Source organism: Mastigoproctus giganteus, chromosome 13, assembly GCF_048544385.1.
Source record: "Mastigoproctus giganteus isolate SK-2022 chromosome 13, ASM4854438v1, whole genome shotgun sequence".
NCBI classification, from domain to species: domain Eukaryota; kingdom Metazoa; phylum Arthropoda; class Arachnida; order Uropygi; family Thelyphonidae; genus Mastigoproctus; species Mastigoproctus giganteus.
In genome coordinates this window covers 8,587,200-8,606,364 of record NC_143587.1, presented here as the reverse complement: position 1 = coordinate 8,606,364, position 19,165 = coordinate 8,587,200, and positions in this window count along the sequence as shown.

The following is a 19,165-nucleotide window of genomic DNA, read 5'->3' as shown; positions in this document are numbered from 1 at the left end:
ACATATACACTCTTACAGTATTAATTAGATTACAGACTGATGTGGCGCCTCTGAAGCCAGGTCGGCAGGAGCAGCACATGCTTCTTGATTAGACCGGGATTCAAGCCCGTGACCACCAAATATGGAGGATGCGGAAAGGTTAGGGAATGACCACTGCATATCCCAGGAGCAATACGGCCTTAGTTGCTAATGCTCCTAAAAATCAAATAACAACAGACTGATGTAATGTTTAATCAATAATTTGATGGCACTAATCTGATCTGATATACATTTTCCACACTTCCTTTTACTACCTTTCCATTATTTCATAAAAGATGATATATATATATATATATATATATATATATATATATATATATATATATATATATATATATATATTAAATGGGCCTCAAATTTAAATATAGCAGGAGGCTTTTTCATCCTTAATCTGTTCCTGGATACACAGACTAATATAGTTAATAGATTAACAGTAGCTGCTGGTAGAGGTCAAAGTGATTCATGCACTGCTTCTACTGGAACCAGCAGCAGCCTGGAAATCAAGATGCGGAGAGTATCAGTAATTGTTGGGAGTCATCGTGGAACAAGTAAATACACAGGCTATTTAGGGTAGCTAAGAATAAGAACACTTGCATGTATACTTGAGTGTACACCAATGCTATGAATTTTGTAAATAAATTTGAGGTGTTGGGCAAATCATCAAAGGCTGATAATGTTGGGATATCAGAGATGTGGTGTCACACAGATATAAGGAATGCTGAACTGGAATTTGGTGAGTACAATGGTACAGGAAAGACCGAAAGGATAGGAGGGGTAATGCTATTAGTTAAGAAACACAAAATCTAAGGAAGTGCAGCCAGGTAACGTGGGTGGACAGTGCACTGTTGAGTGAGTTTGGCATGACATAAGCAATGGGAAGGTAAAATTGAGAGCAGGAGTGTATCATAGTCTTAATGACTCTAACAAATTCATATATTTGATGACTATAACGAATTCATATATTTGAGTATAATCAATTCATATCATATATTTGGATTTTAAAAAGACTTGACTGCATATGGAAGGCTGCTGCACAAATTGGAACAGTGTGGCATTGGAGGCAAATTACTGCTATGGATAAAGGGATGGTTGAGTTAAAGAAGACAGAGTGGTAATCAATAGATACTGCTCATCGTGGAGTAATGTTATTAGTGGAGTCTCCCAAGGTTTAATGGTGGGTCCATTTCTATTTTCTTTATTTATTAATGATATTGATGATGGTATATGAGGCTTAATGTCCAAGTTTGCAGACGATACGAAGGTTGGCAGGGTTGTTAATGACACTAATGACAGTGCAATGCGGCAACAGGATCTAGAGAAGTTGAGCAGATGGGCTGAGAGGTGGCAAATGAAGTTTATCATTGACAAATGATAAGTACTGCATATGGGAAGTAGTAACCTCAGAGTAACGTATCAACTGTGTGGTACTACACTGACAATGGTAGAGAATGAGAAGGACCTGGGATTAATTGTGCAGTCAGATATGAAGTTTTCTGAGCAACAGACGGTCTTGCAAAAGTAGCTCATGGTGTCTTGTCAATGATATACAGGAATTTTTCTAGCAGGGATAGGAAGGTGATTATCCCCTTGTATAAGGCAATGGTCAGGCCACACCTTGAGTACTGTATACAGGTCTGAAGGTGTCATTTTAAGAAAGATATAGAGCTGCTGGAATGAGTATAGAGAGGAGCAACAAGATTAGTGAATGGAACAAAGGGATGCTCTTACAAAGAAAGGCTTAGGTTTTCAAATTACAGTAAAAGTGATTCTTGGAACCTAGGCATCTGCAAGGTGATCTGATTGAGGTGTATAAAGCCTTGAATGGTTTGAGGAGCATGCTCAGTGCTGATAGGATTCTATCTCTTGCTCAAAATAAGGGCCTGAGAGGGCATAAATAGACAGTTGTAGGATAGATGTGTGGAAGTTTGCCTTTAGCTTGTTGTTGTTGTTGTTGTTGTTTTAGTTTTTAGGAGCATTAGCAACTAAGGCCATATTGCTCCGGGATATGCGGTGGTCATTCCCCGATCTTTCCGCATCTTCCGTATTTGGTGGTGACGGGCTCGAACCCCGGTCTAATCAAGAAGCATATGATACGATCTACTGCTCCTTCCCACCTGGCTACGGAGGCGCCCTTGCCTTTAGCGAACAGGTGGTTAATTGCTGGAAAAACTTCCATCTGTCATAGTAGTAGTAGTAGTAGTAGTAGTAGTGGCATGTGATGCAAGAAAGCAAATGTATGAGCTTATGCAGCATCAGCCAAAAAAAAAATATATCACACCATTCCCTCCAAATGCCTGTCCAGTTCCTCCTTAAATTTATTCAACCTATCAACTTCCACAACGACAGATGGAAGTTTGTTCCAGCAATTAACCACCCGCTGGCTAAAGGAAAATTTCCGCACATCTATTCTACATCTGTCTTTTCTTAATTTGAATTTATGCCCCCTTAGATTCGTAATCTGAACAAGTGGAAGGATTCCATCAGAATTCAGGGTGTCAACCCATTCAATGCCTTATACACCCCAATCAGATCGTGGGTGCCTAGTCTCCAGCCACTGCAATGTGCAGAACTTAAGCCTCTCTCTTGGTAAGAGGATCCCTTCATTCCCCTCACCAATCTTGTTGCCCTTCTCTGTACACGCTCAATTAAATCTACATCCTTCCTAAAATGAGGCCTCCGGACCTGTACGCAGTACTCAAGCCGTGGCCTGACCACTGCCTTATACAGAGGGATAATCACCTCCTTTTCCCTGCTAGCAAAATTCCTATATATCATTGACAAAACCTCATGACCTGCCCTGGCAGCCTGTCTGCATTGCTCAGAAAACTTCATATCTGCCTGCACAATTACTCCCAGGTCTTTTTCATTTTCTACCACCTTAAGTGTAGTACCACACAGTTGGTACGTTTCTCTGGGGTTACTTCTACCCATATGTAGTACTTTGCATTTGTCAAGGTTAAACTTCAGTTGCCACTTCTTAGCCCATCTGCCCAAATTATCTAGATCCTTTTGCAGTAGCACACTGCCATTACTGTCATTAACAACCCTACCAACCTTTGTATCATCTGCAAACTTCGACATTAAGCCTGATATACCTTCATCAATATCATTGATAAATATACAAAACAACAGTGGACCTAACACCGAACCCTGTGGGACTCTACTAATAACATTTGTCCAAGAAGAGCAGCACCCATTGATTACCACCCTCTGTCTTCTAGCACTTAACCATCCTTTTAGCGATTGTAGCAACTTACCCTTAATACCATTCTGCTCCAATTTGTACAATAGTCTTCCATGCGCAACAGTGTCGAAAGCTTTCCTGAAATCCAAATATATGATATCAAAATTATTTTTCGCATCCAGTTCCTTTGTAACCACATCATAATATCCTATCAAATTTGTCAGACAAGACTTTCCCTTAAGAAACCCATGCTGTGTCTGAATTATTGCTGCAGTCTTGTCTAGATGATCCTGCAATGCATCCTTAACCAGTGACTCCATTATTTTACCCGGAACAGAAGTTAAACTAACTGGTCTGTGATTACTCGTGTCACCCTTCGAACCCCCCTTTGTGAACTGGGGATACATTTGCACATCTCCAGTCCGTGGGAACCTCCCCTGAGTCCAAGGATGCTCTCATAATTATGGCTAAGGGTTTGCTTAGTTGCTTTGCCGCCTCCTTTAATATAACTGGATAGATCCCATCCACCCCAGGTGCTTTTCTTACGTTTAACTTGAACAATTTCTCCTCCACTTTGCTTTCAGGTATTACAAAATCATTAAGTATCCTGCTACAATTTGATAACCTTCTGCCATTTTCAAACCTTAATAATTCCTCATGTGTGAATGTAGATGCAAAATACTCATTCAGTTTGTTTGCTATCTGAGCAGGATCATCAACAGTCGAACCATCGATATCAAGTGGACCAATCAGATTCATCCCCTTCCTTTTAGAGTTTATATAAGAAAAGAAATCCTTGCTGTTTTTCTTAGCATCTTTTGCCAAGGATTTCTTGTAATCAGCCTTCGCCTGCCGAACCTCCTTTGTGACCTGATTACAGATTAACTTATATCTGCCATAGGCTTCTGAGTCACTTGATAATTTATATGCATCCCGTGCATTTTTCTTCTCTGTTACGAGTCTCATTAGTTCATTTGACAACCATTTAGGCCTAAACCTTGAACAATATTTCTTAATAGGTATGAACCTTTTAGTAGCTTCCACGATTAATTCCTTGAATGCTTCCCACTTAGAATTTACTGTTGGTAACATCGTAAGTTGATCCCACTGTACAGGATTTAAAAACTGTCGGAGACCACTGTACTCACCTTTATGGAAGCAAAAACCCTTTCCTTTACCCCTGATAGTAGTTAAATCTTTAAGTAAATCCCACGTCAGTACACTGATCACTGCCACCTAGTGGTTCTTTTATCTGCAAATTCCTAATACATGAATGATCACTGCTGATAACCAGATCAAGAGTATTACTTTCTCTGGTTGCCTCTCGAACATGCTGCTGCAGAAAACAATCATCCAATAAATCCACAAAAGTCTGACTAGTGTGTGAGTGCCCAACCCACAAGTTCCAGTCAATATCTGGGAAGTTAAAATCCTCCATTATAAGACATTCCAATTTACTAGCCCACTCTATTTCTCTGTACAATTGTTCATTGTACTCATTCAAGTCATTAGGCCTATAACACACTCCTACTCTTATTTTTGCTTTCGGAATGCTTATGTCACACCAAACTGACTCAACAGTGCACTGTTCATCTATATCAACTGGATGCACTTCTTTTGATTTTATGTTTTTCTTTATCAACAGCATAACACTTCCTCCCTTCCTATCCTGTCTATCCTTTCTGAATTTGGCATTCCTTATTTCACACAGATATAAGGAATGCCAAATTCCAGTTCGGCATTCCTTATATCTGTGTGACACCACGTCTCTGATATCCCAACAATATCCGCCTTTGATGTCTTGACCAACACTTCAAATTCATCAAATTTATTTACTATACTTCTAGCTTTGGTATACATGCAAGTATACATGCACCTATTTTTATTCTTAATTACTCTAACACATCCCATATACCTGTTTCACGATGACTGCCATCCGTCCCTGAAACCCCCAACACCCCTCGCTCCAGGCCGCTACTTATTCTAATAGAAGTTGTGCAAGAATCACCTTCACCTCTGCCTACGGCTACTGTTAAACTATTAGTCCTTGTATCCCCCCCAAGCTATCAGTTTTCCGACCCACCTAACACTGCCTCAATAGCATCAGCAAATATTCTTGCACCCTTTCTATTTAAGTGTATCCCATCCCTGTAGAAGCAGTCTCTCCTGTTAACAAGTACAGTCCAGGCTGAAAAGAATTCTATCCCTTGAGCCTTGCACAATCTTTCCAGGGCGAATTGATCGACAAGACTCTCATCATATACTCCCTCCTATCGTGTCTGGGCAGAATTGCAGACACTTTCAAAATCAACCCTAATTCACGGCTTTTTTCATCAGTGACTTGTCATTACAGAAGTTCACAGCTTAAATAAATTCAAGGAAAAACTAGACAAAAATTTGGTGTGAATGGAAAGGAGTTTTTTTTGGCTGATGCTGTATAAGCTTGCTTTCTTGCATCATATTAGCATTAGCTTAGGCATATGATGCAAGAAAGAAAGCTTATGCAGTATCAGTCAAAAAAAAAAAAAACAAACTCTCATTTCACCCCTCTGTTCATTCCGAATACCTATCCAGCTCAGTCTTAAATTTATTTAGGCTATCAACGTCCACAACAAAAGATGGAAGTCTGTTCTGCCAATCAACTACCCACTGGTTAACGGTAAACTTCCGTATATCTATCCTACAACTGTCTTTCCTTAATTTATGCCCTCTCAGGTGATTATTCTGAGCAAGAGGCAGAATCCTATCAGCATTGAGCATGCTCATACTATTCAAGCCTTTATACACCTCAATCAGACCACCTCGAAGGTGCCTAGGCCCCAGACACTAATCTGCAAAACTTAAGCCTTTCTTTGTAAGAGCAACTCTTCGTTCCATTCACTAATCTTGGTGCCCTTCTCTGTACTCGTTCCAACCAACAGCTCTACATCCTTCTTAAAATGAGGCCTCCAGACCAATATACAGTACTCAAGGTGTGGCCTGACCATTGCCTTATATAAGGGGATAATCACCTCCTTATCCCTGCTAGAAAAATTCCTGTATATCATTGACAAGACACCATGAGCTAACCTTGCAGACTGTCTGCACTGCTCAGAAAACATCATATCTGCCAACACAATTACCCCCAGGTACTTTTCATTCTCTACCACTGTCAGTGTAGTATCACACAGTTGATACGTTACTCTGGGGTTACTGCTCCCATATGTAATACTTACATTTGTCAATGTAAAACTGAATTTGTCACCTCTCAGCCCATCTGCTCAACTTTTCTTGATCCTGTTGCAGCAGCATACTGTCATTAGTGTCCTTAACAAACCTCCCAACCTTTGTATCATCTGCAAACTTAGACATTAAGCCTGAAATACCATCATTAATATCATTTATAAATACAGAAAACAACAATGGACCCAACACTGAACCCTGAGGAACTCCACTAATAGCAGTGTCCATTAATTACCACTCTGTCTTCTGCTCAACCATCCCTTTATCCATAGCAGCAATTTGCCTCCAATGCCACATCGCTCCAATTTGTGCAGCAGTATCAAAAGCCTTTCTAAGATTCAAATATATGATATCAGAATTATTCTTTGCATCCAGTTCCTTTGTGACCACATCATAGTGTCCAATCAAATTGGCCAGACAAGACTACCCTTTAACAAACCCAGGATGTGTCCGAGCTGTAACTGAAGTCTTGTCTAGATGATCCTGCAGTGCTTCTTTAATCAGTGCCTCCATTATTTACCCTGGAACAGAAGTTAAACTAACAGGTCTCTAATTACTTGTGTCGCCCTTTGATCCTCCTTTGTGAATTGGAGTCACATTTGCACATCTGCAGTCCATGGGTACGTCCCCTGAGTCCAAGGAAGCTCTCATAAATATAGCTAACAGTTTGCTTACTTCCTTTAATATAACTGGATAGATCCCATCCCCCCAGGTGCCTTTCTTATGTTTATCTTCAACAATTTCTCCTGCACTTTGCTCTCTGTTGTTACAAAATCATCTAAGCTCACTGCCAGAGTTTAAAACATCTCTGACATTTCCCTCCCTGAATAACTACTCATGTGTGAATGTTGATGCAAAATACTTTGCTAACTACAGGAGCATAATCATCAACAGTTGGACCATTGATATCAAGTGGACCAATCTGATTCACTGACCTTCCTTCTAGAGTTTATATAAGTAAAGAACTCTGCATATTTTGTTTATCTTTGCATATTTTGTCAAAGACTTCTTGTAATCTGCCTTTGCCTGCCTAATCTCCTTTGTGACCTGGTTGCAGGTCGGCTTATATCTATCATAGGCTTCCATGTCACCTGTTAATTTATAAGTATCCCATGCATTTTTCTTCTCTGCCACAGTTCTCATTAGTTCCTCTGACATCCATTTAAACCTGAACCTTGAACAGTATTTCTTAGTTGGTATGAAAAGCCTAATAGCTTCCAAGATTAATTCTTTGAATGCTTTCTATTTTGAATTTGCTGTTGATAACATCATCAGTTGGTCCCACCATATAGAATTTAAATAGTATCTCAGACCACCGTAATCACCTTTATGGAAGCAGAAACCCTTCCCTTTACCCCTGATGGTAGTTACCCCTTGAGTAAATCCCACTTCAGCACACTGATCACTGCCACCTAGTGGTTCCTTTAACTGCAGCTTCTTAATGCACGAAGAATCACTACTGATAATCAGATCAAGAGTATCACTTCCTCTAGTTGCTTCCCAAACATGCTGCTGCTGTAGAAAACAATCATCCAATAAATCCACAAAGCCTTGCTGGTGTGCGAGTGACCAACAAATTCCAGTCAGTATCTGGGAAATTAAAATTCCCCATTATAAGACACTGATTTACTTGTTTGTTATTTGGTTTTTAGGAGCATTAAGGCCATATTGCTCCGGGATATGTGGTGGTCATTCCCTGACCTTTCCGCATCCTCTGTATTTGGTGGTGACGGGCTCGAAACCTGATCTATTCAAGAAGCGTGTTCTATGCACTGCTGCTCCTTCCCACCTGGCTACGGAGGTGCCATTAATTTACTGGTCCACTATTTCTATGTACAGTTGTTTATTATACTCATCAGAGTCATTAGGGCTGTAACACACTCCTACTCTCAATTTTGCTTTTCCAGTGCTAATGTCACTCCAAACTGACTTGTCACTGCACTGGCCAGTCATGTTGGCCGGCTGTACATTCTTAGATATAATGCATTTCTTAACTAATAGCATAACCCCTCCTCCCTTCCTATCCTGTCTATCCTTCCTGTACACATTGTACTTCCCAAATTCCAGCTCTGCATTCCTTATATCTGTGTGACAACACGTCTCTGATATCTCAACAATATCTACCTTCAATGTTTTGACCAACACCTCAAATTTTATTTACATGCACCTGTTCCCAGTCTTAGCCACCCTAACACAGTCTATGTATTTACTTGTTCCACAATGATACCCAGAAGTCTCTGGTCGACTGTACACATACAGTCGATCCGCCTGTTCCGATCTCAAAGAGATCAGAACAGGCGGATCGACTTATCCATGAAGTAAGACAAGACAATATAATTATTATAATTATACATTTAGCATTTTTAGCATTAGTAGAAGCATACAATGCAAAAAAGCAAGCTTATGCAGCAGCATCAGCCAAAAAATAAAAAATAAATACGCTCCAATTTCACTCCTCCATTCATTCTAAATACCTGTCCAGCTCAGCCTTAAATTTACCTAGACTATCAATATTAGTTAAGCACATATTACTTAAGAAAAATTAACACATTAGTTAAGAAAATTAAACTGCCATTCTTTCCCAGTGGTGTTTTGCAACTGTATAGCAGGTTAACCACTGACTTTTCCTCCCAACTCCATGGTATCAGTCTTTGTAGTATAGTAGTTTTGCCACTGCATTAGAGCATAGAGGAGGTGCAAGTAAAGATGGAGCAAAATCAAGCCCAAAAAATATAAATATAAATAAAATTATGCACAAAAGAGAGATAATCCCCAAAAAATGAGACAGTCACTTTTTTTTTTGGGCAATCCTCCCTCCCTTTGCGATCTCCTTTTTTATAACTATGTTTTTGGAGAGAGTTTTAAAATTTATCCACTTGTATAATTCTATATAATATTGGTGTAAATACACCATAGAAAACTGTTTGAAGGGGCATCATTTTATCTGTATCTCATATTGTGCTCCTCCTTCACAAGGAGTCGCCATGTATTGCACTACCTCGAATAAGTAATGCTTCAACCAAAAGAGAAGACTATTGTTACTTATTCTCAGTGCACTGTTTTGAAATATGGTATGGGATAAAGTTCTCTGTTATCCTCATACTATTCCTATTAGACTTAGAAAAGAGATAAAGATGTAGGAAGGTGATAGGAGAGGTAGAGGAAGGAAATGCCATAGAAGGAAGAAAGAGACAGTTGCTCCTTCAACTCACACTCAAAGCTCATATATTCCTCAAATAGGCAATGCTTCCCCAGTAGAGAAGCCTGTTGTTACTTATTCTTGGAAACTGCGTGAATATCAGGCTCCCCACGGCGACCGTTTCAAGGCTATTGGCCTATCATCAGTGGATGAGCAGGTACCCTTGTTGGCTCTTCATCAGTGGGTGGGCAGACACCCTGGTATTGCAAATATGACAATCCAGTTGTGAAGATAATCACACAATATGAGAGACACCAGAAGGTGTACATGATAATATTAAAATGAAGATTGATGCAATAAAGCATCATATGTTTAAGAGTGTAAATATTCTATATAATATTGATGTAAATACACCATAGTAAACTTTTAAACAAAAAAACTATGCTTGTTGTGGCATCATTTTATCTGTATTTCATATTGTGCTCCTTCACAACGAGTTGCCATGTATTGCACTACCTGGAATAAGTAATGTCTGCAATACCAGGGTGCCTGCCCACCCACTGATGAAAGGCCAACAAGCCTTGAAACAGTGCCATCTGGGTGGCGGTGCCCACCAAGAATAAGTAACAATAGTCTTCTCTTTTGGTGAAGCGTTACTTATTCGAGGTAGTGCAATACATGGCAACTCGTGAAGGAGGAGCACAATATGAGATACAGATAAAATGACACCCCTTCAAACTATAAACATAGTTTTTTCGTTTAAGAGTTTTCTATGGTGTATTTACACCAATATTATATAGAATAGTTACACTCTTAAACATATGATGTTCAAGTGCATCAATCTTCATTTTAACACTTATATAAGAAAACATTTCTATGCAATTTTAAATGGTATTAAAGTTAGTATTAGTAGTGGCAAATGATGCAAAGAAATAACCAAGGCAGAATGCACTGGTCCCACAGGAGTTAGTTATTGTTGGTGACTATTGTAAGGGAAACGGGGAATATATTGTTTAAAAAGGATAGATGGAATAGGACCAGGGTATATCTGCCAGGGACAAAAGTTCATGACTTTGTAAAGCATATTAGCATTAGCATTAGTAGAGGCATTTGATGCAAGAAAGCAAGCTTATGCAGCATCAGCCAAAAAAAAAAAAAAAAAAAAGTAACATAAATAAATAAAAATAACCACTTCCACTTCACCCCTCTGTTCGTTCGAAATACCTGTCCAGCTGAGCCTTAAACTTATTTAGGCTATCAACTTCCATGACAAGGGATGGAAGTCTGTTCCACCTACCAACCACCCGCTGGCTAAAGGCAAATTTCCGCACATCTATCCTACATCTGTCTTTCCTCAATTTGAATTTATGCCCTCTCAGGTGATTATTCTGAGCAAGAGGAAGAATCCCATCAGCATTGAGCATGCTCAAACCATTCAAGGCTTTGTACACCTCTATCAGATCACCTCGCTGGTGCCTAGTTTCCAGACACTGTAATTCGCAAAACTTAAGCCTTTCTTCGTAAGAGCACCCCTTTGTCCCATTCACCAATCTAGTTGCCCTTCTCTGTACTCGTTCCAGCAGCTCTACATCCTTCTTGAAATGAGGCCTCCAGGCCTGTATACAGTACTCTACAGTGCCCTTAAAAGATGATATATCATGTTTTAAGGGCACAAAAGGTGATAATGTTGTACATGTTGGCACCAATGACAATAAGAGTAGGAGATCTGCAGATTTACTTAACAAGTACAGGTCAATGTTGCAAAAACGTTGTGAGTTAGGGTTAAATTTGAAAGTGTCTGCAGTTCTGACAAGACACGATAGGAAGGAGTACATGAGAGCCTTGTCAATCAATTCGGCTTGGGAGAGATTGTGCAAGGCTTGTGGGGTAGAATTTTTCTCAGCCTCGTCTGTGCTTGTCAGGAGACACTGCTTCTACAGAGAAGGGATATACTTAAATAGAAAAGGTGCAAGAATATTTGCTGATGCTATTGAGGCAGTGTTAGGTGGGTCGGAAAACTGCTAGCTTGGGGGGGATTCACAGACTAAAAGGTTAAAAGTAGCTGCAGGCAGAGGTGAAGGTGATTCTTGCACTAATTCCATTAGAATAAGCAGTGACATGGAGCGAGGGATGCTGGGGGTTTCAGGGACTGATGGCAATCATCGTGAAACAGGTGGGTATATGGGATGTGTTAGGGTAACTAAGAATAAGAATAGGTGGATGTATATTTGCATATATACCAATGCTAGAAGTATAGTAAATAAATTTGATGAATTTGAAGTGTTGGTCAAGACATCAAAGGCAGATATTGTTGGAATATCAAAGACATGGTGTCACACAGATATTAGGATTGCAGAATTGGAATTTGGGGAGTACAATGTATACAGAAAGGATAGGAAAGGAGGAGGTGTTATGCTGTTAATTAAGAAAAACATAAAATCAAAAGAAGTTCATCCAGTTGATATAGATGAACAGTGCACTGTTGAGCCAGTTTCGTGTGACATAAGCACTGCAAAAGCAAAAATAAGAGTAGGAGTGTGTTATAGGCCTAATGACTCAAATGAGTACAATGAACAATTGTACAGAGAAATTGAGTGGGTTAATATATCAGAATGTCTTATAAGTATTTTAACTTCCCAGATATTGACTGAAACTTGTGGATTGATCACTCACACACTAGTAAGACTTTTGTGGATTTATTGGATGATTGTTTTCTGCAGCAGCATGTTCGAGAGGCAACCAGAGAGGGTAATACTCTTGATCTGGTTATCAGCAGTGATCATTCGTGTATTAAGAATTTGCAGATAAAGGAACCACTAGGAGGCAGTGATCACAGTGTACTAATGTGAGATTTACTTAAAGATATAATTACCATCAGGGGTAAAGGAAAGGGTTTTTGCTTCCGTAAAGGTGAGTACAGTGGTCTCGGACAGTTTTTAAATTCTGTACAGTGGGATAAACTGATGATGTCACTAACAGCAAATTCTAAGTGGTAAGCATTCAAGGAATTAATCATGGAAGCTACTAAAAGTTTCATACATATTAAGAAATACTGTTCAAAGTTTAGACCTAAATGGTTATCAAATGAACTAATGCGACTCGTGACAGAGAAGAATATTGCATGGGATGCATATAAATTATCAGGTGACACAGCAACGGATGGCAGATATAAGCTATAAGTATAATCAAGTCACAAAGGAGGTTAGGCAGGCGAAGGCAGATTACGAGAAATCTTTGGCAAAGGATGCTAAGAAAAACAGCAAGGATTTCTTTACTTATATAAACTCTAAAAGGGGATGAATCTGATTGGTCCACTTGATATCGATGGTTCAACTGTTGATGATCCTGCTCAGATAGCAAACAAACTGAATGAGTATTTTGCATCTACATTCACACGTGAGGAATTATTACAGTTTGAAAATGGAAGAAGGTTATCAAATTTTATCAGTGTGCTTAATGATTTTGTAATAACTGAGTGCAAAGTGGAGGAGAAATTGTTGAAGTTAAACATAAGAAAGGCACCTGGGGTGGATGGGATCTATCCAGTTATTTTAAAGGAGGCGGCAAAGCAACTAAGCAAACCCTTAGCCATAATTATGAGAGCATCCTTGGACTCAGGGGAAGTTCCCACGGACTGGAGATGTGGAAATGTGTCCCCAATTCACAAAGGTGGGTCGAAGGGTGACACGAGTAAGTAATTACAGACCAGTTAGTTTAACTTCTGTTCCGGGTAAAATAATGGAGTCACTGGTTAAAGATGCATTGCAGGATCATCTACACAAGACTGCAGCAATAATTCAGACACAGCATAGGTTTGTTAAGGGAAAGTCTTGTCTGACAAATCTGGTTGGTTATTATGATATGGTTACAAAGGAACTGGATGCAAAAAATAATTTTGATATCATATACTTGGATTTCAGGAAAGCTTTTGACACTGTTGCACATGGAAGACTACTCTACAAATTGGAGCAGAATGGTATTAAAGGTAAATTGCTACAATCGCTAAAAGGATGGTTGAGTGGGAGAAGACAGATGGTAGTAATCAATGGATGCTGCTCTTCATGGACTAATGTTATTAGTGGAGTTCAGTGTTGGGTTTAATGTTGTTTTGTATATTTAACAATGATATTGATAAAGGTATATCAGGCTTAGTGTCAAAGTTTGCAGATGATACAAAGGTTTGCAGGGTTGTTAATGACAGTAATGGCAGTGTGCAACTGCAACAGGATCTAGAAAATTTGGGTAGATGGGCTGAAAAGTGGCAAATGAAGTTTAACTTTGACAAATGCAAAGTACTGCATACGGGTAGAAGTAACCCCAGAGAAATGTACCAACTGTGTGGTACTACACTTAAGGTGGTAGAAAATGAAAAAGACCTGGGAGTAATTGTGCAGTCAGATATGAAGTTTTCTGAGAAATGCAGGCAGTCTGCCAGGGCAGTTCATCAGGTTTTGTCAATGATATATAGGAATTTTGTTAGCAGGGAAAAGGAGGTAATTGTCCCTCTGTATAAAGAAATGGTCAGGCCACGCCTGAGTACAGGTCTGGGGGGATGTAGATTTGCTTGAGTGTGTACAGAGAAGGGCAACAAGATTGGTGAGGGGAATGATGAGATCCTCTTACTGGGAGAGGCTTAAGTTCTGCAAATTGCAGTGGCTGGAAACTAGGCACCTGCGAGGTGATCTAATTGAGGTGTATAAGGCCTTGAATGGGTTGAGCACTCTGAATTCTGATGCAATTCTTCCACTTGTTCAGATTACAAACCTAAGGGGGCATAAATTCAAATTAAGGAAAGACAGATGTAGAATAGACGTGTGGAAATTTGCCTTTAGCCAATGGGTGGTTAATTGCTGGAACAAACTTCCATTTGTCATTGTGGAAGTTGATAGGTTAAATAAATTTAAGGAGCAACTGGACAAACATTTAGAGCGATTTGTTTTGTAATTTTTTTTTTTTTTTTTGGCTGATGCTGCATAAGCTCATACATTTGCTTTCTTGCATCACATGCCACTACTGCTACTACTACTATTAGAAGCTAAAAAAAACCTCATCTGAACATTCTTCCTTCTAACCTCCAATAATTTGTCTAATTCTTTAAATTTATTCAAACTACTCCCTCAACAGCACTATATGGACATTTTTTTTTTTCCCAATAATTGATCAGTCTCTGGATGAAAGCTTTCACACTGCTGCCCTATAGTCCTTTTTCAATTCAAATTTATTGTTCTCTTATCTGTGTGCAGTGTAAACAAGAATTAGGATGCCATCTGCATTTAGCATTTAAGGTCATACAGTACCCACTTCCAATCATGTCTCCTGGTAGGTGCCTACTTTCTATGCACTGCAATTGTTCTGGTTAATAGCACCATTCAGTGTCCCTGGCTAATCCTATTGCTCTTTATGCACCTGTTCCAACCAATACACATCCTTCCTAAAATGAAGTACTCAAGATGTCACTTAACTATTTCTTTATACAACGGAACAATCAGCTCCTTATTCCTGCTGGAAAAATTCCTGTCTATCATTTTATAGAACTTAACTATCCTAGCAGACCATCTACACTGCTCAGAGAACTTAATGTTGGTTTCCTTATCACCAGGTCTTTTTCTTTTCCAAATCTGAGTGTGGTGTCACTTAACTGGTATGTTATTCTGGGATTACTGTTTCCACCATATGCAGTACTTGGAATATTTCAATGTTTAAAATGTTAAACCTCAAATGCCAATTCTCAGCCCATCTAGAAATTTTTCTAGGCCTTGTTGCAGCATCACGTTCTGATTTCTGCCATTAACCACTCTACCAAACCTTCATATCAACTGCAAACTAGAATATTAAACCTAATATGTCTTCACCAATATCGTTAATAAATTTTGGAAAGAACAATTTATTAACAGCATCAAAGCCTGAGTTATGCCCAGTACTGAATCTGTGGATTCTACTAATAACATTAATTCAAGAAGAGCTGTACCCATTAATAACCACTCTCTGCCTTCTTCTACTCAACCATTCCTTTATTCATAGCAGTAATATGCCCCTAACGACACACTGCTCCAAACAGTATATCAGGTTACATAATGGAGTCACTGATTAAGAAGCGATGCATGATCATCTAGACAAGACTGCAGTTATAGTTCAGACACAGTATGGGTTTCTTAAGGGGACGTCTTCTCTGACAAATTTGACTGGATACTATGATGTGGTCACAAAGGAATTGGTTGGGTGCAAAGAATAATTTTGATATCATATACTTGGATTTTAGGAAATCTTTTGATACTGTGGCATATGGAAGACTACTGTACAAATTGGAGCAGTGTGGCATTAAGGAAAAGTTGCTACAATGGACACTGCTCTAAATGGACTAATGTTATTAGTGGGGTTCCCCCAGGGTTCAGTGTTGGGCCCATTGTTATTTTCGGTATTTATCAATGATATTGATGAAGGTGTATCAGGTTTAATGTCAAAGTTTTCAGACGATATGAAGGTGGGCAGGGTTGTTAATGATAGTACACTACTGCAACAGGATATGGAAAAGGTGAGCAGATGGGCAGAGAGGTGGCAACTGAAGTTTAACATTGACAAATGTAAAATACTGCATATGGATAGCAGTAATCCCAGAGTAACAAATCAACTAGGTGGTACTACACTCAGGGTGGTGGAGAATGAAAAGCACCTGGGGATAACTGTGCAGTCAGTTATGAAGTTTTCTGAGCAGTGCAAAAAGTCTACAAGAACAGCTCATAGTCTTTTCAATGATATACAGAAATTTTGCTAGCAGAGATAAGGAGGTAATTGTCCTCTTGTATAAGGCAATGGTCAGGCCACACCTTGACTACTGTATGCAGGCCTGGAAGCCTCATTTTAGGAAAGGTGTAGAGCTGCTGGAACGAGTACAGAGAAGGGCAAGAACGAGTACAGAGGAGGGGAACAAAGAGTTGGTGTTACCAAGAAAGGCTTAAGTTCTGAAAATTGCAGAACTTAAGCCTTTCTTGCAGCTTCTGGAATCTAGGCACTTACGAGGTGATCTAATTGAGGTGTATAAGGCTTGAATGGATTGAGCAAGCTCAATACTAATGGGATTCTTCCTCTTGCTCAGATTACTCATCTAAGGGGTCAAATTTAAATTGAGGAAAGACAATTGTGGAATAGATGTGCAGAAATTTGCCTTTAGCCAGCAGGTGGTTGATAGTTGGAACAAACTTCCATCTATTGTAGTGGAGGTCAGCAACTTAAATAAGTTAAAGGCAAAACTAGACAAATATTTGGAGTGAATAGATGGGTGAAATGGGAAGGGTGTGTTGTTTTTTTTTTGGCTGATGTCGCTGACTGTGATTTTTCTTTATCACAGTGTCAGACTGGTCAAAAGATCTTCCCTTAAGGAATCCATGCTGTGATTGCTACACAGCTACATTCCTGTCAAGATGATCCTGCATTACTTGTTTGATTATTGATTCCATCATGTGCCTCTACTAATGCTAATTTTGTCTTTCAGATGGAAGAGCCGAAAGCTTTACTGAAAGCTAAGTATGTCATGTCAAAGTTACTTTTTGCAATCAGTTTCTTTATCACAGTGTCAGACTGGTCAAAAGATCTTCCCTTAATGAATCCATGCTGTGATTGCTACACAACTACATTCCTGTCAAGATGACCTTGCATTACGTCTTTGATTATTGATTCCATTATTTTCCCAGGGACAGAAGTCAAGCTTACAGATTCGCATTAGCATAGGCATATGATGCAAGAAAGCAAGCTTATGCAGCATCAGCCTAAGAAAAAAAAAACATCCTCCCATTTCACCCCTCCATTTGTTCCAAATGCTGTGATGTCAAAGTTACTTTTTGCAACCAGTTTCTTTATCACAGTGTCAGACTGGTCAAAAGATCTTCCCTTAAGGAATCCATGCTGTGATTGCTACACAGCTACATTCCTGTCAAGATGATCCTGCATTACTTGTTTGATTATTGATTCCATTATTTTCCCAGAGACAGAAGTCAAGCTTACAGATTAGCATAAGGCATATGATGCAAGAAAGCAAGCTTATGCAGCATCAGCCAAAAAAAAAAAAAAAAAAAAAAAAAAAACCTCCCATTTCACCCCTCCATTTGTTCCAAATGCCTGTCCAGCTCAGCCTTAAATTTATTTAGGCTATTAGCTTCCACAACAAAAGATGGAAGCCTGTTCCACCAAACAACTACCCGCTGGCTAAAGCAAATTTCCACACATGTATTCTACAACTATCTTTCCTCAATTTGAAACTGTGCCCCCTCAGGTTCTTAGTCTGAGCAAGAGGAAGAATCCCATCAGCATTCAGCTTGCTCAACCCATTCAAGGCCTTATACATCCCAATCAGGTCACCTCGCAGGTGCCTACTCTCCAGGTGCTGCAATTTTCAGAACTTAAGCCTTTCTTGGTAAGAGCATCCCTTTGTTCCCCCTCACCAATCTTGTACTCTTTCCAGAAACTCTACATCCTTCCTAAAATGAGGCTGGCTAAAGCAAATTTCCACACATGTATTCTACAACTATCTTTCCTCAATTTGAAACTGTGCCCCCTCAGGTTCTTAGTCTGAGCAAGAGGAAGAATCCCATCAGCATTCAGCTTGCTCAACCCATTCAAGGCCTTATACATCCCAATCAGGTCACCTCGCAGGTGCCTACTCTCCAGGTGCTGCAATTTTTAGAACTTAAGCCTTTCTTGGTAAGAGCATCCCTTTGTTCCCCCTCACCAATCTTGTACTCTTTCCAGCAACTCTACATCCTTCCTAAAATGAGGCCTCCAGACCTGTACACAGTACTCTAGGTGAGGCCTGACCATTGCCTTGTAAAACAGAATAATCACCTCCCTGTCCCTGCTAGCAAAATTCCTATATACCATTGTCAAGATTCCGTGACCTGCCCTGGCAGCCCGTCTGCATTGCTCAGCGAACTTCATATTTGACTGCACAATTACTCCCATGTCTTTTTCACTTTCCACTTACCTGAGTGTAGTTCCACAGTGTTGTTACATTTCTCTTCACTTATCGCTACCCATTTTTAGTACTTTGCATTTGTCAATGTTAAACTTCATTTGCCACTTCTCAGCAAAATTTCCCAACTTATCTAGATTCAGTTCGAGTAGCATACTGTCTTTACTGTCATTAACAACCCTGCCAACCTTTGTATCATCTGTAATCTTGGACATTAAAACCTGATATATTTTCATTGATAAATATACAAAACAACAATGGGCCCAACACCAAATCCTGTGGAACTCCACTAACAAAATTGGTCCAAGAAGAGCAGTGTCCACTGATTACCACTCTCTGTTGTCTCCCACTCAACCATCCCTTTATCCATTGTAGCAACTTACCCTTAATGCCATACCTCTCCAATTTGTACAGCAGTCTTCCATGTGCAACAGTATCAAAAGCTTTCCTGAAATCCAAGTATATGATATCAAAATTATTTTTGGCATTCAGTTCCTTTGTGACCACATCATAGTATCCAATCAAACTGGTCAGACAAGTCCTCCCTTTAACAAACCCATGCTGTCTTAAGTATTACTGCAGTCTCGTCTAGATGATCCTGCAGTGCTTCTTTAACCAG